Raw genomic sequence first — 22,845 nt, forward strand, 5'->3', positions numbered from 1 at the left:
TTCAAAATGCTATGCCCGCTGCTGCCTCTGGACCTTGGCATCTGTGGTTTCCTTCTGCCTGGAACACTCTTTCCTTAAATATCCATGGAGCTTGCCACCTCACCTTATCTAAGTGCCATTTTTGTGACCATCCTATTTAAAATCACAAGCCCCCCTCTCAGAAGCATTCCCATCCTCCTCTCCTGCTTTATTTTCTTGAAAACATTTACTACTTACTTTTCTAGATTTTAATCTTTGTTGTTGCTATTTGTCCATCTCTTTCAACTGAAAATGTATGCTCCAATAGAGACACAGGCATAGGGAACAAACATACAGACACCAAGAGGAGGGGGGAAGGGGGGTAGGTTGAATTGGGAGGTTGGGACTGACGTATCTACACTGCCTGCCTGCTAAGTCGGCTCAGTCGTGTCCACTCTATGGACCATAGCCTACCAGGCTCCTCTGTCCATAGGATTCTCCAGGCGAGAATACTGGAGTGGGTTGCCATGTCCTCCTCTAGGGGATCTTCCCAACCTAGGGATCAAACCTGCATCTCTTTAAGTCTCCTGCATTGTCAGGGGGGTTCTTTACAACTAGCACCACCTGGGAAACCCTGTATATACACTACTATGTATAAGATAAATAATTAATGAGTACCTATTGTATAGCACAGGGGACTCTACAAAATGCACGAATATTGGGGCTTCCCTGGTAGCTCAGACGGTAGAGAATCTGCCTTCAGTGTGGGAGACCCAGTTCCTTCTCCCCTGGTGAAGGAAATGGCTACCCACTCCAGTATTCTTGACTGGAGAATTCCCATGGACAAAGGAGCCAAGCAGGCTACAGTTCTTGAGTTGCAAGGAGTCAGACATGACTGAAGCAACTTAGCACGCAGGCATACATATAGATGATTCACTTTTCTGTACAACAGAAACTAATATAACAGTGTAAAGCAAATATACTCCACTAAAAACTTATAAAATAAAATAAATAAAATGTATGTTCCATATGGAGAGGTAATTTTTTAATCCGTTCATTAAGTATTATGTCCCTAGAACAGTGCCTGTCACATAATAGACACTCTGTACAGATCTGTTGAATGAATGATGATAAATTTTCTCTTTTCTATCAAAGAAGCAGTAGCAAAGCTACCACCCAAAGTTTCTGTTTGGCCTCTATTCGATTTCATATGAAGAGATTTGTGTTTGCTTGTCTGAGGAAATTGAAGAGAAAGATATGGAATGTTACATGAATCTGTCCTTATAAAAGCTTCCACAAAATGGCTTCAGTTAAAAAATGAAATTGACAAGTGATTAGTCTACATTATTTTTTTTAAGTTTACATCATTTTTTCCCCATTTTTGAGAAAGACATTGTGAAATTGGTTAAGACACTTCAGATTTGGCAAATATATCTAACAGTAATCACTATACATATGCTACTCTTTTCTACCTTTCTTCTTAAGCTAGAGTGCTGGCAATTTTTGATGTATTCTTTCAGTAAACCAATTGTATAGTTTAAGATATACACAAAATACTGAATCTTAGTATAACAGTAAGCTTTCTAATTAAAAGTGTCCCCATTAACATTCATTTACTGTTTTATTTCTTTTCTTGTTATAGTTAAAATCTCTGATGTACAACTTATTTTACCACTTAATATATCATGATAGTTTAATAAACACTAGGCAAAAATAGTGACACTTCTTTATGGGGATTTAACAAATATTAAATTGATGATGTTTAATTGGTTTTTCTAGTAATTTAATGGGCTATACAACTTCAATATAATAATAGTTCAATAACACAACACAACAAAAAAAGTCATAGAGTTGGTAAGGACATGTTATATCCCATACCCAGAGGTCCTTGGAAGAGCCCTTGTGGTTGAATCAGAAATGTGCTTAGAACCTAGATTCCGTCCATCTTTTTGCCCTATGATTCTGAGCATAAAATGCTTTTCTCTTTAAGATAACAGATTAAAACCTAAGTACAGTAACTACTAGACTTCCCAGGTAGTGCTAATGGTAAAGAATCCACCTCCCAATGCAGAAGACACAAGAGACGAGGGTTTGACCACTGGATTAGGAAAATCCACTGGAGGAGGACATGGCAACCCACTCCAGGAGTTACACCTGGAAAATCCCATGGACAGAGAGCCTGGTGGGCTACAGTCCATAGGGTCTCAACAAGTCAGACACAATTAAAGTGACTTAGAATGCACACACACACATAACTACCTCCCTCCCTTTAACCTTTGTAAGAAAGTTCTGTCTCATGTAGTTTCCTCCTGATTAGGGTTGTCCCTGGATAGGCAGCCCTTCCAAGCACTGATAGGTGAGCATCCCTAGATCAAAATTCACAAAGAGGCAGTTTACACAGAGGTGGGGAATATGTGTGATAGATTCAGTCTGTCAAGAGTTCAAATACTGGACCCACTGCTCATTAACCACGTTATCTTGAGTAATTAACTTATTCATGTCTCAGGTTCCTTTATTTGTCAAGGAAGATAAGAGAATGTGGCTCAAATATATTTTAAGTGTTTAAAACTCTGCCTGGCATATGATAAGTGCTCAATAAATGTGAGCACATTGTTACTTGCCAGTTATGATAGATCTCCCAAGTCCAATATCATATTGATAATTGGCCATTATGTGGACAACATGGACAATAGTTCAGGCCCAAATCATTACTTCCTCAATTATATGAAGCTTTTAGGGATTAAGTATGTCATTTGTTTAATTATTCTGAGTAGTACAATACACACTGCTATTGAATTAGCAATGAGGTTAAAACTAAGGAATAAAGATTAATAGGTATTTGGTAGACAAATGGATTGGGGTAATACCTAGAAGAGATACCTAATGAAACCATCAAATACTGTTCAACCCCACTACAAAGTTATGATACTTGTAGATCACATGGGCAGACTGACTTCAGAGGAAGTTTTATATTGTTTGGTATGTCATACACTACTTGAATTTAAATTTCTTGCATGTACACATATCTGATATGTGTGTTTAAATATTCATGTACAAGTAGTAAAATGAATGAGAAAGAAAATAATAGATCATAAGACAAAGATTATTGTTATTACATACTTTATCAGTTAAAGTTCTGGAGAGACCTACAATAGGTTAATACATTTATACAAAACCTCTGAAGCAATGAATTTTTTTTTTAAGAAGCAATCCTGATCAAAGCAGCTTTGTCTTTTTAATTTATTTTTTCTGCTTAAAGTCCTCTACTTGCTATTCTTGTCCCTTGGACTCAAGTGGAGCTGATTTTACAAATGAGGATTGCCCACATGTTTTTTCAAAGCCGCAAGACAATAAGTCAGCTTCTCTGCAGTTGACACTAGAGCTTTCCTGAGAACAAACCCCACCTGACTATCTCTGATGAAGTAACTTTTCAAGCACTTTCTCTTCATTACAAAAGTGAAAGATGGTGTTATTATTACACATAATTATCAGGCTAGCTGCTTCCTTCTCCTATAAGAACAGAGAGCAGGATATTCATCTTGCAAGTACCATTTGGGTTTTAATAAAAAGAAAAGTTTCTTTTTAAACGTGTTGGTAGATCTGATACGTACAGCCTTAAAACCATTCACTGGGAAATCCCCCGAAACCTAAGGCAGTGTGAAAATGGGAAGAAGGCAGTATTTTTTAAAGCAGGTGGTTGACTGTTTTGGCCACCTTTATGCTGTGATCGTGGGGAGAGAATGCCCCTCCCCCTACCCTATCTCCCCAAAAGATTCTAAGAAAACGATCTGGGGTCAGTTTTCAGGGGACAGTGGCACTAAGCCCTCTTCATTCTTACAAGAAGGATATTAGCAATTTAGAAGGTTGTGAAAGTGTGCTTTCATCCTGAGGCAAAGAGAGATAGCCATGCAGAATCTGTGTATGTGTGTGTGCATGTACATGGATTCAGGCAACCTGTGTGTGTGTGTGTGTGTGTGTGTGTGTGTGTGTGTGTAGAGATCAGATACAGAATTTGCCATGGCCTTTGTTAATCAGCAAATAAGCTGTGCCCATTTCGACATTCTATCAGAATTCTGAATTTCTGGTTAAAAATCTCTCTGCCTGAACGTGTCTGTCGGATATGAGGACCGTTGCTATTGACAGGGGTCATTAAATGTACAGGGAAGGAGGCCAGGCCGAGATGCTCTTTCTTGTCTTAAATGAGCAAGGGTTAGTGCAGAACGCTGGCAGATGAGCAAGTTATATACAATCCCAGCCACTCCAGTCCCCCTCCTGGGGACTGCGAAATTCTCTGCCACTGTGAAGCGGCTTAGAAATGAGCCGACAAAGAAGTCCATTGACTTTAACACGAATAGGCTCGAATCACACAGAAGACGAGAATAAATCACCTTACCAATGTGTCTGGTGTAATTTTCTCGGATCCTTCCAGTTCCCCCACCCCCACCCCCTTTTGTTCTTTGTGGCTGTTTTTGTTATCAGCCGCATCTCTGCGAAGTCGCCTTTCCTTCCGCGGATTTTTCCAAGGGTGACTAGGAAGGGAGCTAGGTAGGGTAGGAAGCTGCGGCTGTATGAATCTTTTAAAAGCCGCCTAAGAAATATTTAAGACCTGGTCTAGGAGGAACGGTTCTCCCAGGCATAATTTTTGGTGCTGGTTGCAGCAGGGAGCGTATGCTGGGAGGAAAGTATTATTTTTCTAAATGGAAGGTGTCAGATGGTCACGCAATGTGACTGCATGTTCGAGATCACTGCCTCCCATCTGCAATTTGTGACGTGTGAAAGAGTCTGCCCAAATGTGCTCACCAACTGGAAATCCCCGGCACTTTTTTTCCTTATCAGGAGAGACCAAGATAACCAATGGTTTACAGATCAGGGATCCTATCAAATTAATATCACTGTAGGATAAAATCTGTTTTAAATACAACTCCTAAACTCCAGCAAAGTTAACTAGTACAAACAAGTTCATTCATCTGATTAAGAACGGATGCTCAGGAAACAACAACAAAATGAAATCTGCTTATCACTGTACCCCACTTCAAAAACAGGCTGGATCGCCAAACAGGATATATTTTTCCTTACTAATTAATGCTGGCCATTCCCAGGATGGAAGGAAAGCGTGTTTGAGTCAGGATCGGCTTTTCCTGATCTTACTCGCCTGGGAGTCTCTTTCCAATTAACCACAGCTAAACTCGGGGAGGACAGGCTGTTTAGCCTTTGCCTAAACTGGGGTTCTATCTTTGGAACTGAACTTGAACCTTTGAGATCTGTTTATTCTTGGTTAGGCATCATTCCCTGCTTCTCAGATAAAAGGGTTGTAAAAAGGCTCATAAGGTGCTCTGGACATCAAATAGCTCATACAAAACAATATCTTGATGAGTTAAGTGCAAATGAATCAGAAATGTAATAGGCTAAAATTCCCTTGCCATGCAGCGGGAGAAAAGTGCTAGATTTTGCAAAGCACATCTTGGCTTTCATTCCCACCAGACAGTTGGGTGGGGAGTTTCCACGTTTGACCGTCAGAGGTGGGTTTCATTTGTTTTGCTGAATTCTCACCTGATGGACTGTGAAATGGGAAGGTCTTTCCTGGGTTTAGTTTCTCAGCCATGTCCCATAGGGAAGGAGCAAGGGCTAGAGGAAAGAAGCCCTCAGGTGTGTATGAAAGCCCAGTTCACACCCACATCATTTTATACTGTACACTTTGCATCACAAAGTTCTTCACAATCAGTGTCAAAATATAGAGGGATTACAAATTCAAGAAATGGATCACTATCACCTTTTTGTGTGAAGCTGCTGCTGCAGAAATGGCATGAAGGTCTGAAATCCCCTGAATCCCCTGTGCTCAGCACCAGTAGGAGCTCCAGAGGCATCTGCTGTGACGCTGGTTCCCAGAAGAAGAGCCCTGGACCCCACTTCAGGGTCAGAGGACAACGTGGTCTGGTGGTTCCTCATGCAAACCATCTCCCACACTTCATCCTGCCAGGCTTTTTACTGGGTAGCCCCCATGTCCCCCATAGAGCTGAAGACCACTGAGGCACCATGTGGGAGACACCACAGGTGGATTAACAGGACTAACAGAGGAGAACTTAGTACTGCTGAGAGAAACTCTTCTGACAGCCCCAACTTCTCTCACCCGGGATAACCACTGCCACACACGCGGGCCCCCTCTGCCCAGTGATCCTAGTTGATCCTGGATCACCTGGTCTGGAGACTCTCTGGTCTGGAGAGAGTGCTTCTGTGGAGTTGTTTCTCCTTTCATGCTGTATTGCCTTGGGAAGCCTACTGGTGATGAAAGTGTGATTTGAGGCTGAACTTATGATAAAAACAATGAAGCAACACACCAGATATGAGTCTACATCTTGGCCTGAATCTATTTCAGATTTTTCAGGGCCCAGTGCAACGATGGGAGCTGTTACATCTTCTTACCTATTGTCTCAGAGACACTGTGCTTGCAGGAACCTTCCACCCCCCGTGCCTCCTGGGCCCCATGATTCTCCAACCAACAGTTCCAAACTCTCAGAAACTCAACACAGAGGAGGGTGAGCTGATGTTTCATGTGGAAGCCACCTCTATAAGCTTAACACCCTCTTGTCTATAGAATGGATACTTTTGAACTGTGGTGCTGGAGAAGACTTGAGAATCCTTTCGAAAGCAAGGAGATCAAACCAGTCAATCCTAAAGGAAAACAAACCTGAATATTCATTGGAAGATGCTGAGGCTGAATTTCAGCTCCAATACTTTGGTCGCCTGACGTGAAGAGCTGCCTCATTGGAAAAGACCCTGATGCTGGGAAAGATTGAGGGCAGGAGAAGGGGGTGACAGGATGAGATGGTTGGATGGCGTCATTGATACAATGGACATGAGTTTGAGCAAACTCTGAGAGATTGTAAAGGACAGGGAAGCCTGGAATGCTGCAGTTCATGGGGTCGCAAGCAGCTGGACACGACTGAGTGACTGAACAACTCTTGTCTATAGAAGTCTTGATCTATGATAGACCTGTATGATAGGGAAGGCTTTCAGGGCACCTCACCTCCCTGCTAATGGGGACTTCCAGAACTTTTTGTTTGACCCTTCTCCTCTCCTTTTGATAGCTTTTAATGGTTTCAACAAAGAGGAAGATGTTGAGGTAAGAGGAAAGGTTTCTCAACCCTAGAATCTGCACCCAGCCCATCAACTGTTGCATGTGATTCTTCTGAACAGTTATTGTTTTGCTTGCTTTCTTCTCTCCTTGGAGATGCCAGTAACTCTCAACAAGAGTATTGGTAGTGGCACTAATTGGAGGTCGTACAGAATTAGTCTTTTTTAAAGATCAGAAACAGGCTGAGTAGTTACTTAGTCCAAGCCACAGGGCAAAGACAAAGAAAGGAATCAGGAGAGAGATAATGGGGGTCAGTAGAATAAAAAAAGACATTTCCCCTGTCTCTTTAGAATCTTCAAAGCTTTGCCTGAACTTAAAACATTGATTTTCCTTTGTCCTTGGGCCTTATCTCATCTACCCTTCCTGGCAGATTTCATATACCTTTCAGTCAGTACCTTTCCTGAGCTGCAGACGTGTGTATTCACCTGGCAGTTGACAGCCTCACTTGGATTTCTCTGAGGCATCTCAAAATCAGCGTGTCAGAAATTGACCTCATTATCCTCCTCCAGCCAAATCTGCTTCCCTGCAGTATCCTCTCTCAGAAAATGGACAGAGTTGAAAAGCTGGTAGTGTTAAAAAGCATGGGGTTTGGGACTTCCCTGGTGGTCCAGTGGTTAAGAATCTACCTTGCAGTGCAACGGATGCTGGTTTAATCCCTGGTCTGGGAACATTCCACATGCAGAGCAACTAAGCCCATGTGCCACAAGTACTGAACCTGTACCCTAGAGCTCTGGAGTCACAACTACTGAGCTTGTGCACCTACAACCCGTGCTCCACAGTAAGAGAAGCCTCTGCAATGAGAAGTCTGTGCACCACAATTAGAGAGAAACCCCCACTCCCTGAAACTGGAGAAAGGCATACAGCAGCGAAGACCCAATGCAGCCATAAATAAATAAACTAATCTTTAAAAAAAAAAAAAGAAAAAAGCATGAGGTTTTGTTCTCAGACTTCTCTATTTTCCAATATCCATAATCAACCAATCACCAAATCCTAATCCCACACCTTGAATATCTCCCCAATCCACCTACTTCTTCCAAGTCTCTTTTGGCTGCACATTTTAAAGGACAACATAACTCCACTCACAAAGATGTCCACGTCTTCATCCTTAGAACCTATGAACATGTCACCTGACACAACCAAAGGGACTTTGCAGATGTGATTAAGTATCTGGGTATGCACATTATATTCACAAGTCTTTATAAAAGGGAGGCAGGAGGGCTAGAGAGAGAAAAGGAAACGTGATAATAGAAGCAGATGGGAGTGAGGTGAGATCATGAGCCAAAGACTGCAGGAAGCTTCTAGAAGCTGGGGAAGGCAAGGAAATGGGTTCTCCCCATAGGACCTCCAGAAGAAATGCAGTCTTCCTCATTTATTTTGTCTCTGAAATTCAGAACTGTACAAGAGTAAATTTATGTTGCTTTCTGTTACTAAGTTTGTGATCATTTGTTACAGCAACAACAGAAACCTAAAACTGGCATCAATGGTTTTCCTTCTCTCCAGTTATGCCTCTTCTAGCCAGAGGAAGTTTTCTAAGGCACAGATCTGATCATAGCCATTCCAAGCACAGGAATGCCCTGTGTTAGAATAAATCTCTTTTTCCTTCTTTTTTTTTTGCTGTACCGTGCCACATGCGGGGTCTTAGTTCCCCAACCAGAAATCTAACCTGTGCCCCCTGCATTGGAAGCATGGAGACTTAACCACTGGGCAGCCAGGGAAGTCCCCCTATTTTTCTTATTTTTTGCTCCTCCTCATCCACATTCTGGGGCATACTACAACCCCAAATGCAGCAGCATGGGTTGTTTTCCTTTAACCTTAAACATCTTTAGAAAGCATGAAACATGCATTCCCTTTTAGGACTAAACCTACAGGGATCACACAATGGTGCCTTTGCTGAAGCCTCTGTAAGGACAGAGAAGGAGCAAAGGAACTCATAGCTCAATCACATTCATGGTGGTGCTGTGACAATTTTCAGGATTTATGCCTTGTTTGGGGCCAGACCTTTGAAGATTGCTTTCTTCTCTGCTCCTCTTTCATCCATGAAGTAGAAGAGGTGGCTGAAGGAATCTAAGAGCCCCAGGAAACCTTAGATCTAGTGTCCTCGTAGGAGTAGGACCAGGAGATAAGTAATTAGGAAGATAGTCCCTATATAGTTGAGAAGCTGGTGGGGAAGATAGACAGACATCAGAAGCTAAGATGGACTCTGTAGACTGCATGGAATGTTAGAGCCTAAAATGAATTCTTTTCTTGAACATTTCTCTAACAACCTGTAAGACACTGTGGTGATGACTATTTAAGTCCATCCCTCTCCCTTTCATGGTAAAGAGAGGATTAAGAAGAATCTTGCTTTATATTCCTTCCTCCCCCAATTTTATTTTTTTTAATCATGTAAGATCAGCACACAAGGCATTTCTTGTCTGGCTCCTGCTTATCATTCTCAAGCATTTTCTCACCACTCCTCAATTTTCTTCATCCTCAAAAATCAATCAAATGTACAATTCTCTCTATTCCATGGTTTCAGATGAGACATCATGTCTTCTAATGCCAAGCTGGTTTATTATTTAGCAGCACATGCCCACCCCTATCAAGGGGGAGTTGTGATTCTGTATTTTAATCATCTTTTTCTTTTCTGTCATTCTCACTAGACTTCAAACACTCTCAAGGGTAGGGAATGTGGCTTTCTCATTGACATATCAAACATAGCCCTATTACCTGGGGAGTATTCACCAAATATTTGCAGAATAAATAAATGCATGAATGCATGGAAGTAGGCCAGGATCTGGGAGGTAGGGAGAATGACAGCAGACCAGGGACAGGGCTCTATATGCTGAACAGAGTAAGTGGAAAGGAAGCCTAGACTAACCAAATTCCTAGAGGAAGACCCTCTATACTTTGCACAAAGGCTGAGATCTTGCTTTCCAAGGTTATGTGTTTTGTTAGTTTTCACTGAAATAATTTGACCCTCGCTTGCATGCCCTTGATTCATGTGTGTCCTGTTTCTCCTTTTAGTCAATAAAGGACTCAACGACAGGAATGTATACTTTATGCTGTCTTTGAGAGTCTACTGCACTGTTAGTCTAATTTCCTGGCTGGATATAGACAGTGGTGGCTCACGATGAATGTGCTTAAGACCCAGTAGAAACCCTCCAACCATCTCCTGTGGTTTGGAAGATCATCCATGGCTAGTTCCTTGTTAACCTTGTTTTTTTTTTTTTTTAATACAGACCATTTTTAAAGTATTTATTGGATCTGTTAAAATATTGCTTCTGTTTTATGTTTTTGGTGTTTTGGCTTCAAGGCATGTGGGATCTTAGCTACCCAACTAGGGGTCAAACTTGTACCTCCTGCACTGGAAGCCAAAGTCTTAACCACCGGACCACCCAGGGAAGTCAGTCCTTGTCCTAATGTTTCTTTGCGACTGTCACATATGGAGGACTTCCCTGGTGGCTCAGTCAGTGAAGAATCTGTCTGCAATGTGGGAAGATTCTGATCCCTGAGTTAGGAAGATCCCCTGGAGAAGAAAATGGAAACCCACTCCAGTATTCTTGCTTAGAGAATGCATGGATAGAGGAGACTCGTGGGCTATAGTCCAAGGGGTTGCAAAGAGTTGGACACACTGAGCGATTAACACATAGAGCAGGTCACACGTGGACCTTCTCTATACCTTGGAGTCACCCTCTAGGTCATACACACTATGGTTTCCATTTACAGAATTCCTGTATTTCTTTCAATGTTGTTAGATACAATTTCAACAAACCACATGTAGTCTTTCTGATGTCTCTTTTGAAATGAAATGGTCTTTATATCTTTTTTTCTGGTGCCCTAAACACTGAGATTTTCAAGAAGTATTACTAATGCTAGTGCTATACTATTTGTGACTATAGTGCCTCGTTCTTCTGAGGGCCTGTTTCGTTTATATTTATAGGAACGCTGTTCCTGTTTTGATTATATTTAATTGATATAGATTGAGAGCTCTGAAATGATTTATAAAGACTAATAATAGCCAGTTCCCGCTTCCTTGGTATTGTTTACAAGAGGAATCAGGATAAAGGATTGGGTTTTATTCTTTATTCAATATAATATCGTCAAGAGAAAAAGAATATCATGGCTAGAAAAACTCTGTCCTGGGAGTGCTGAGTTTTAGAATAGTTTCTACCACCATTCAGCTGTGCAATGTTGGGATAACTATCACTTCATTTCTCTTGGATTCTATTTCCTCAGTAAAAATTAAAGTACTAACCCTCTTCCAGTTCTAACAATTTATGATGAAGATAATTGTAATGCAATATATGTAATACTAACCTTTTCCAGTTCTAACAGTTTATGATGAAGATAATTGTAATGCAATATATGTAATACTTGCCCTGTATTTAAAAAAATACAGGAAACTGTATTACATTGCAGTGCCCATTGATGCCCTCTGAATAGATGACCTTATATAGTAAAATATAGGAACCCTAAAACAGTACTGGAGCTATAACACTCTCATGATAAAAACTGAAGCTATAATCCAACTAAGTTCCTGTAAATAAGGAAGGGGCATCTACTCAGAGAACAGAGGAAAGCCAATTTCTCAGAACTATTTCCTGCAAGATTAGAACATGCTGAACTCAATTTGCTCTTGAGAACAGACTTTTAAATCAATACAGTGGATTCCCACATGAATGAATGCGCATCTTCTGACCTAACATGAACACTGAAAGGGCCACTGTATGCTAGTTTCTCCCTAAGGTCTTGACTCCTTTAAACATTATTGAGTAGATGAAAGCTGGTAATCTTATAACAATTTTGAACCTAAGTCTGCCAGGATTCTCTCGTTCTTAACCTTTGGGCATTTGGCATTGTTGTTGATCCCAGAAGAAGACATTTTTACAGCTTTAAGTCAAGATAGAGATTGAAGGCGCCCTCAATACGCAGGGCAGATGGTGAGACGTCATGGTGAAGTCAATTCAGCCTCCACATGGATTAAGTTGGATGCCACTGAAGCTGTGTCAGAGCTTCCCGGAAGATAAGGGTACTTGAAAACTGCTCAGTGAGAGAGAAAATGTCAACACACATTGAAGAGAGCATTTCAAGGTCTTGGGTAGAAATTATTTTATCAGTGGGAGTGTTTTCAACTCCATCCCACACTCCCAGTCAGTGGCAATCTCAAAATCCCTCCAACTCTTTATGAGGTGAGGAGAGCCATCAAGCAGATGAAAAACAACAAGGCATCTGGAGCTGATGGAATCCCTGCTGAAATCTTCAAATCGGCTGAGGAAAGCGCACACTATGGCTCCGCGCTCTCATCTTGAAGCTCGAGAATGATGAAGAAATTCCAGATGACATCAGTGATGCTGCAAGTTGTGACCATTTTGAGGCAAGGACACAAAGATAATTGGAAAAAAGAACACCCTCACTGCTCTCTCTCAGGAAAGTTCTTGCTGAGAATGTCTTGCCTTCTTGCCACTTTTTGAAAGGCAGTCACTAGCTGAAAAATGTTTATTGCTTGGCTTCAGTTGTTTGGTAGGGAATTTTCTTATCTCTTGCTTCATTTTTAAAAATTGTTTTGAATTGCACTGATACCAAACAGTGAGAGCCATTGTAGATGCCCATTGCATCGTTCTTATTTTTTTTCACGAATCTGATGATCTCTGTGTGCTGTGCTCAATTGCTTTGGTCACGTCCAACTCTATGTGACCCCATGGACTCTAGCCCTCCAGGCACCTCTGTCCATGGAATTCTCCAGGTGAGAATACTGGAGTGGGTTGCTTTCCCTTCTCCAGAGGATCTTCCCAGCTAAGCGACTGAACCTGAGTCTCCTGCATTGCAGGGGGATTCTTCACCTGCTGAGCCATCGAGGACACCCCTGAACATCTTTTATTTATTTATTTAGTAAATTTTTTAAAAAATTTATTTATCTGACTATGGAAAGTCTTAGTTGTGGTACATGGAAACTTTGTTGTGGATCCCTAGACATTTTTTAAGGCAATGACTGCCTTAAATATCTGTATCCATAGAAACTACACAGAGTAGGTGTTTGATGAATGCTAAATAAATGAATGAATTCCTTGGAGGTAATGAAGAGTAAGGTTAACATAATAGTTAACCAATGAATGAGGACAATGTTATCAAACTGCCTCAGGCTCCGCTGGCCACGGCGTTGGAGTGGTCACATAGAGGATGAGGACATATAACACATGGGCATTCATGGCCATTTTCCTTGATGACCTTCATGAATGAAGGCAGGTGGTAGAAAAGCCTGGAGAGACTAGATAGCTTGAGATTTGTAAAGGATGGGAAACCTTGAATGTCAACCTTTGCTTTGGCTGCTGCTGCCCTAGTTTCTAATCAGAATGGAGCAGTGAGTTTCTTCTAGACCATAATGAGCAGGACTAATATTCCCATCCTGCTGATGACTGAGCTGAAGCCACCGGTTAACTGGTCATTCCAAAATTCCGAGCCAAGCTCCCCTTTGGCTGTAAAGTTTGCATCTCTGTGTCCTATACCGAGGCCAGAGGCCAGACCAAACTGTCCCATGGATGCTACATTGGGACTGCGGTGAGGACAATGTGGGTCCTCGCTCTGCTCCACAGACACAGATAATGCAATGCACTATGTTAATTAACACTTAAAGCTGATACAGACGAAAATAAACAAATGCGCACCCATTCTGGTTCCACTTCTAAGACCTCATCCTGAGACCGTAACACAGTTTGTTTTACAGCTTCCCCAGTCACGTGAACGCCAGCATAATGAAACCTCTCTAATCTCTATTTTTCTAAAGTCTGTGTAGATACAGATGGCTCTGTTTTGGTCTCTGGGTTTTATTCTTATTTTGCCACAATTTTAACCTTTTATGTATCTCTTTCTGTGAGATATTCTCTCTGTTTCCTCACCACCTAGAGGCTCTGAAAGGCCTTGGTTTTTCATGTTCCAAAGGTTGTATTATGTAGTTTTCCAGGATATTGGTGGTGTTTTTTTTTTTAAGCCACAGGAGATATGTCCATTGTCACTGCTGGATTTTGATCCAGAGGGATACTGTTCTCTGATTCATGAGGAAGTTCCCATCAACTCCACTTTTTAACAAGAGAGGTTGAAAATTCGATGTTTAATTTTCCAAGTCTCCATAATCAGGTGTGCTTGAAAGGTTGCTAATAGAGACGGAGGACACAGAAGGATATAACCTCCAGTATGTTTGTGGGAAGAAAGGGAGAATATGAAGGGAGGAAAAGAGCCTGAAAATGTAGAGAGCTGGGGACTTCCCTGGTGGTCCAGTGGTTAAGACTTGGCCTTCGCATGCTGGGGGTGAGGGTTTGATCCCTGCTCAGGGATGGGGATGGATCCTGCTCATGGGTCCCCCATGCCTCATGGTTGAAAAACCAAAGCATAAAAAGCAGAGGCAATATTGTAAAAAATTCAATGAAGACTTTAAAAAAATGGTGTACATCAAAAATAGAAATCTTAAAAATAGTGAAGAGAGCTGGATTTTACACAGGTTCTGAAAGAGGGGAAAAACCATCAAGACTGTTGAGTTTCATATGCAGAGTCAAATTCAGGGGAAAAAAGGATGACAGGTAGAGTCTGCGGAGCACAATACTCAGGCCCATGGCTTTGGCATATTCTGAGCCCCAGCTTCCAGCTGCAGGAAGAGAACAGACACGGAAAGATGACCAAAGCAGACCCCTGGTTGCCTCTGCGAGGTAAGCAGCTCAGAGGAGGGATTTAAAAGAGGACTCTGCATTGTTCTTGGAGTCACTGAAGCGTAGAAAGGGTGGAATTCCATCTGTTCAGTTCAGTTTGGTTCAGTGAACTGGGTCACTTTTAATGGTTCACTAAATTCTGACTATCTAAAAATGACAGTTAATGTGTTTTAAAAAATCTCTAGCTGCATGAGAAGAACACCTTATTACTTGTTCTTCCTTGCCCTTGGGTGGATCACCTCTGAGAATGGGTAAACTGGAGCGACTTTCCCGAGATGGGGGAATTAGGTCTAGGAATTCGGACTGAATCCCAGGTCAGGTCCCACCAATGGCTTGCCATGAAAAACAAGAAACAAAACCCTTTTTCTCTCCCTTCCTGGCTCTTCTCTCTGATTGGAGTTCGGAGGCTGGGGTGACTCTCTCTCACTCATGTGAGATCGAGCTGGGAACATCCTCTCTGAAGTAGAGAAAGGAGGCAAGCAGAGAGCTAGATAAGCAGAACCACTATTATAGAAAAATAATTACATGAGGGAAAAAAATCATAATTCATGTTTCAGGTGTAAGTTGGAAAGTCTCAAAGCATGGGATGCTGTCAGGATGTATTCCCGGCTTGTGGCTTTTCAAGGAGGTGGTTTGTATCCAATTTCATAGGATGTAAAATTTTCCAGGCTGCTAAGGAGCTGTGTTGCTTCTGTGGGGTATACCTAAGAAAATAAAAGAACTGCATCTCCTGGGTTTGTGATGAGGGTGTTGGTTTTTCTCTGCCTAACAAAACAGGCCTCCTATCCAGAAACCCAAGATTTATTTTTATCATGGGCATTATTGGGTCGGGGGGAGTGGGGAGACGACTGAGCTATGAAGGAAATACCTTTACAGAAAGGATGAAGATATCAGAAATTAGAATGAGACAAAAAAGTGGAATAGATTTTTTTTTCCTACCATTGGATTTGGGTAGCCTTGTTTTATTCTTCATGACATCTTGCATATTAAACATTTATCTTTCCCCTCCTGGCTATTGGTCTTGATGGCCTCTAGTTGTCAGAACCTGCTTGATCTGCCAGCATGAGACATCAGGACAAGAACAGCAAGAATTGAAAGCCACACCTGAAGTTTTCAAATAGGAAATGACACAAAACCAGACCAAGGACAGCTGCGAGTCTAAAAACAACCCTTTGTCCAAACACATTTTTATTTTAAATAAAAATACAGACCCTGAAACTGGGACCACAGCTACTGAATAATGAGGAAGATGAGCAATTACGTCTTTAATGCTGATGGTATGTTTACCTTCCTCCTCTAACATAACCAGCTTAGAGTTATTTGTTCACGATGAAATTCAATTTGGGGAGGGCTAGGTACACGTGGGATTAGAGGAAGCATGCCTCATTTGATCTTAGTGGCACAGATGTGTTTCCGAGGCATGGCGAGTGGGATTCGTTTCTCATCCCATAAGTGCCAATCACAGAGAGAGCCCTGAACAGGTGAGGGCATTTCTCCTTCAGGCTTGTGTCTGCACAGGGCAGAGGCAACAGTGATTTGAGGATGTAGGTTCAGTCTTTTGCGGAAGGGTCTGTCCCCACCTCTCGCCTTCCTTTGCCGTAGTTTTCACAGCTGCCAGCCTGGGAGGGCATGCCCAAGGCCCCTAGAGATGGCCCATCGACCTCTGAGCAAGGGCTCTGTACAACTGTGGTCTCTTGTATAACCCCCCACTTGGGCTAGTGGGAGTAGAGAACCTAGGCTTCCCAGGTGGTGCTAGTGGTAAAGAACCTGCCTGCCAATGCAGGAGACATAAGAGTTGTGGGTTCGATCCCTGGGTCAGGAAGCTCCCCCAGAAAAGGAAATGTCAGCCCACTCCAGTTTTCTTGCCTGGAAAATCTCATGGACAGAGGAGCCTGGTGGGCTACAGTCTATGGGGTCACAAAGAGTAGGACACAACAGAAGCGACCTAGCACTGGGGCTACCAGGAGTAGAGAACGTGGGTAAAGGGCCTCTCTCCTGTGACCTGATTACTTCTTTCCTCTTATTTATTTGGCTGTGCCGGGGCTTCATTGCTGCAAGTGGCTTTCTCCAGTTGCAGGGAGCCGAGGCTCCTCTCTAGTTTTGGTGTGTGGCTTCTCTTTTTTCGGCTCATGGGCTTTAGGGCGCGCAGCCTTCAGTAGATGTGGCACACGGGCTTCGTTGCCCCGAGGCATATGGAATCTTCCCAAACCAAGGATTGAACCCATGTTCCCTGCATTGGCAGGTGGATTCTTAACCACAGGACCACCAGGGAAGTCCCCTAATTACTTCTTAACTCCTCTCCCTGACTCTGTTCCTGATGGATCTAACCAATTTTCCGCACTTTCTTCATGGAGATCTTTCTCAAACACATGTCATGGAACCCCTCCTCTGCATACAAGTCACTGTATCTCCCCATTGCCTGTGGGATAAAGTGTAATTTCCTTAGCAGATATGCATCTCTTCATAATAATATTATTCCAAGTTTCTTTCCAGACTCTTGGCCATTTGCTAAGCTTTTGCTTATCCTTCAAGGCCTAGCTTCCAAGTTTCCTCTTTGGAAGATTTCTCTGATTACTCAGCCCTTCCAACCTCTTCCATGCCATGTATACCTTTAAGGAACAGTTATCTTAGTTCATTACCATGATGTGACCTTTGGTCTTCCTTTTTCTCCATCTAGACCATCACAATCAAAACCAAGAATGTCCTCATGCCTAGCACAGTGTTCAATGCTTGCTGAAAAAAAAATTAATTGAATGAGAATTTCTAATTTTTTAATATCGTTTGCTCTGTTTTCTATTCCAGCTATCCAATTTAATATCTTGTCCCAAGGTATTATTCCCATTTCTTTTATCCTCTTTTCTGTTACTTTCATAATATTGATGAATATAAATTTATTTGACATGTATTTGTGTATTGATTTTCTGTGTCAGTAGGATAGGAAATCTCTAAAGGTGAGAATGTCATCTTTTCAGATGTATACTGTGTGCCTGCTTGGTAAATATTTATTGAATAAAACAATAATTTATTGAATAAAAGAATTAACAATTGATAAAAAAAATTAATGAATTTTCCAGCAAAGGCACTGCAGTTACAAATACCTCCCTCCAGTTTTTTTAACATAATGACCAGACTTATTGTTTTTCCCTTTATTCACTTTATTCTTGATTTTGATGATTGTTGTCTACAGTTTTCCCACTGTTGAAAAAAAAATCTCATGACAACGATAGAAAAAAATGAGTGGGAAATTTACAAAGAGCCCTTTTTACATGTTGACTAGGGAATCCTTTTGTGAATGGCTGAGTTCCCTCGATTCATGCACCACTGATTCCCCCTTCTCCTTCCTCTGGCTTCTTCTTTTTCCTACTCACAGGTCTGCCCAAAGCTGCTGGCTAAGCCGCCTCAAATACAAAGGGGAATTAATACTGTAGGATATTTAGAATTCAGTGCCCACTTCACTGTGACATCTTAGAAAATCAAGGCAGGGTTTTAACCCTAGTTGCAAGTGGAAATCTTAGCATCTGTGGACTTAAACTCATCAGAAGCAGAGCCTGTTTTATGAATTATTATTTGATACTGCTGTGCAAATTGAAACTTGAGCAAACAGGGGACCTGAAATTTTGCTTTCCACTCTAGCTCTCCATCAAATCAGTTTTAGCAGAGAGAGAGTTAGGGTACAGCACTGAGGAATGTGTGTGTGTGTGTGTGTGTGTGTGTGTGAGACTGCATGCCTGTCGAGGGTTGCACCTCAGGTAGGTGAGTGGCCATAGACAATTGTAAGAGTTAAGCGGTAAAAAAAAAAAAAAGAGTTAGGGGGCTTCTGTGAGTGAGTGTATCACCCACCATCATCACATCCCCAATAATTCTGTCCCCTCTAGTTTTACTAGTTTTCTCAAGGTGTGCTAGGTACTGGAGTTGGCCATCACTACGCTGTCCCATCTCAACCCAGATGCTAAAATGACCCAAAACCAGGAAATAGAAGGGAAAAGATATATTTCACTTAGTGTTGGTACAAATTTTTTAAACTTTTTATGAGCTTACAATTTCTTTACTGAATTTAACTGGACAGTGACAGCTGTGTGGGCTGTTGAGAGGATTAGCGTGTTGGTGTTAGTCACTCAGTTGTGTCCAACTCTTTGCAACCCCGTGGATGGTAGCCTGCCAGGTTCCCCTGTCTGTGGAGTTCTCCAGGCAAGAATATTGGAGTGGGTTCCATTCCCTTCCCCAGGGGATCTTCCCAATCCAGGGATCGAACCAGGGTCTCCTGTGCTGCAGGCAGATTCTTCTACCATCTGAACCATTAGGGAAGCCCAGTTGAGAGGACTAAGTACCCCGTAAAGTGTTCAGTGGGCTCCCTCGTGGCTCAGTGGTAAAGAATCTGCCTGCCGATGCAGGAGAGGAGGGTTCAATCCTTGGTTCCCTTCTCCAGGGGATCTCTCTGACCCAGGAATCAAACCCGGGTCTTCTGCATTGCAGGCAGATTCTTTACTGTTTGGGCCACCAGTGGATAACTTGAGGCAAATTACTTCGCCTCTTTGTGATTCAGTCTCCTCACTTGCAAATGAAGTAAAGACCACCTATTTCCTTGGTATGTGTTCAGGATGAACTTATATGTTTGAAATAATAGTGTACATGGTAAACATGTAGTGTGTTGAACTCAAAGGGACTTTTGTGCTTTATGCTATCAGCACTGAGGGAAATGAAAACATCTGAAATTTATTGGAAACTCGGTGTCTCAGATCTATTAAATGTGTTTAAATTTCAGTAACCACAAATATACTTTATCAAATGTGGAAACTAGGTCTCAGAGAGGTTGAATGACTAGCCCAAAGTCACACAGTGGTAGAGATAGTATTTAAACTTGAGTCTGTTTAACTGTCAAAAACTGTGTTTATTTCTTCCATTATACATTATAGTCCCATTATTTTTTAAAAAATGCTGTTCTTGTTTAAAATTTTTAATTTTAATGAACAATTCTAGTTTAACTCTATATGACTTATATACTATTCTCCTGGAGGTAAAATTAAAAATGGAATGGAAAGGATTAGTACTACCCTATATTGAGTATTTTCTCTGTTTGTCTAGTTTTTTCTTTCGCTCTCTTTTTTCTATTAATCTATCACCTATCTGGGAAGCTTCCCTGGTGGCTCAGAGGTAAGGAAACTGCATTTCAGCGCAGGAGATGCAGGTTCAGTTCCTCGGTTGAGAAGATTCCCTGGAGAAGGAAATGGCAACCCACTCCAATATTCTTGCTGGGAAATCTCATGGACAGGGAAGTCTAAAGGGCTACAGTTCATGGGGTCGAAAAAGAGTCAGACACAAGTAAGTGACTAAAATCAACAGCAACAGTAAAATCACAGCAGCCTAGTCAATGATAAAGCCACTATACTTCAAATTCCCAGTTTCCTCCAAAGGACTTTCTACTTCTAACAGCCCCACCCAACTTCCTCTTCTCCTCTATGAGAGAGTTTTTCCCCTTGTTTTACTAGGCTGCTTGTAGCACACTATAGTTACATATCCTGAGTTGTACTTCTCTGCTGTTCCCAATAAACTCATTGTGCTGGTTAAAATAACTGGCTGTTTCATTGTTTTAGCGTTAACACTAGCTAGCTGCTTCCAGAGTTACCTTTTTACTTTCTCAGTTCTCTATCTTACCAAGGGCAGATGAAGTCAGCCTGTAGGATATTTTACTCTGAAATTCAGATCTATTGTCAAGATTCCATTCATCAGAAGGTTGTTTAGAGAAAATTATCTGCTGTTGAACTAAAGTCAGAACTTCATATTCCTTTTTTAGCAGATGAGCTGTTGGATCAGAAGTGACAAGGGCTTTATGGCAGTATTTATGTGTATGGGGAAAACATGTACAGGCCAAAGTACCTGATCTCCTCATTGCTTGTTTCCTGAAACATTTTGGTATTCTTAAAGATTCAGGAGAAGCCTATAGGCATGTAAGTACATTTTTCCTTTAAGATGACATATATTCTACCTTGAGAGGTCAATACGATATCCAGAGAAACTATTTTGATCATTGCCTGCCCAAGTTTATGAAGTTTTGAGACTTTCTAAGACTTGGGTGGTATTCACTTACCTTTACTGTTACTTCTCTACCTCAACACATAGCACCCCCCTTCCTCCACTTTGATGGAGACAGAAACATTCCTTCCTGGGTGTAAAATGACAGGGATTTTAGACTTGTGAATGTCTTGCCTATTGTAGTGTAAGCCATATAAAAAGTTGCTGGTAGGGAATACCCTGCTGATCCAGTGGTTAGGACACTATGCTTCCAATGCAGGGGACATGGGTTCAATCCCTGGTTGGGGAGTTAAGTTCTCACACCTCACAAGGCAAGGCCAAATAAATGTTGCTAGTAATTAAATTTAGGCTTCCCTGGTGGACCTTTATTTTTCCATGGGGTCTCATGACTGGTCACGAATTAGAGACTAAACAAAAACAACATCATTTATCTATCTATCTGTTTATGTTCACATAGTATATATGTATGTATTTATGATATTTACTAGATATGACCTTATGTTTATTGAGAATTTATGTGAAGCTGATGAAAATGTCTTCTTTATGCTTTTTCACTGCAACAAGTGAAACTCAGAAGCTTTGTCTGTGCCTTGGAATAGGCCATGACCAACACTGAGAAGGACCAGCATTTGGCAAAGCCTCACTTTCATACCTTCTTTCCTGGCTAGAACCCAAGCTTCAGTTGGCCTTGGAGTTGGTCCTTGTCTCCTGGAGAATGCTCCTATCATGCTCCCACTGGGGCTGGTGGGAGGATATCACCTCTGTGCTTAACAGCACATGCTCCCAGGTGGAATTCTCACTGAATTCCCTTTGAAGATTTGAGAGGTGACTGTAATCTCTACAGTTTGCAGAACTGAGATGAACTGTGCTCTGTGCTCAGTTGCTTAGTCATGTCTGACTTTTTGGTACCCCATGGACTCTAGCCCATCAGGCTCCTCTGTCTATGGGTTTTCTAGGCAAGAATTCTGGAGTGGGTTGCCATTCCCTTCTCCAGGAGATCTTCCAGCCCAGGGATGAAAGCTATGTCTTTTGTGTCACATGCATTGGCAGGTGAATTCTTTACCACTAGTGCCACCTGAGATGAACTGATGAATATTAAAATCCTTCTTCCCTGATATTTGTTATTTCTGCCAATTTTCTCATTGGTTAAACAAATTGGAGAGATGCCCATTCAAGGACCCACTTATCCATAGATCTCAGATATCTGTCATGGCACCCTTCTCTCTATTGGAGTCATTTAGTTGCTTGAGGTGGTGTTTTTTCTTCTAAATATAGCTGAAAATTATAAAAAATTTTACACAAAAACATCAGTATGCTTTTTGGAAGGTTTGTACATGAACTGTGGTATTGGAGAAGGTTCTTGAGAGTCCCTTGGACTGCAAAGAGATCAAACCAGTCAATCCTAAAGGAAATCAGTCCTGAATATTTATTGGAAAGACTGATGCTGAAGCTGAAGCTCCAATACTTTGGCCACCTGATGCAAAGAACTGACTCCTTGGAAAAGACCCTGATGCTGGGAAAGATGGAAGGCATGAGGAGGGGATGACAGAGGATGATATGGTTGGATGGACATGAGTTTGAGCAAGCTCCGGGAGTTGGTATTGGACAGGGAAGCCTGGCATGCTGCAGTCCATGGGGTCACAAAGAGTCAGACACAACTGAGCGACTGAACTGAACTGCATGAATGTGATGTATCAGTGTTAGTTGCTCCATTGTGTCTGACTCTTTGTGACCCATGGGCTGTAGCCTGCCAGGCTTCCCTGTCCATGGAATTATCCAGGCAAAAATACAGGAGTGGGTAGCTACTCCCTTCTCCAGGGAATCTTCCCACCCCAGGAATCAAACCCGGGTCTCCCCCACTGCAGGCATATTCTTTACTGTTTGATCCACCAGAGGAAGTCCTGAAATATCTGAGTACAGGTTAAAAACCCAAGAATCACTATGGGTCTGTTATGGTGACTTGGAAGCCTGATTAAGGAAGGTCAAGTCTGGTGTTTGGAAATAGGCAATTCATTAGGGATCACTATTATCCTTACATCTTCTTTC

The sequence above is a fragment of the Odocoileus virginianus genome, chromosome 22 (genome assembly GCF_023699985.2).
Source record: "Odocoileus virginianus isolate 20LAN1187 ecotype Illinois chromosome 22, Ovbor_1.2, whole genome shotgun sequence".
Classification (NCBI taxonomy): Eukaryota; Metazoa; Chordata; class Mammalia; order Artiodactyla; family Cervidae; genus Odocoileus; species Odocoileus virginianus.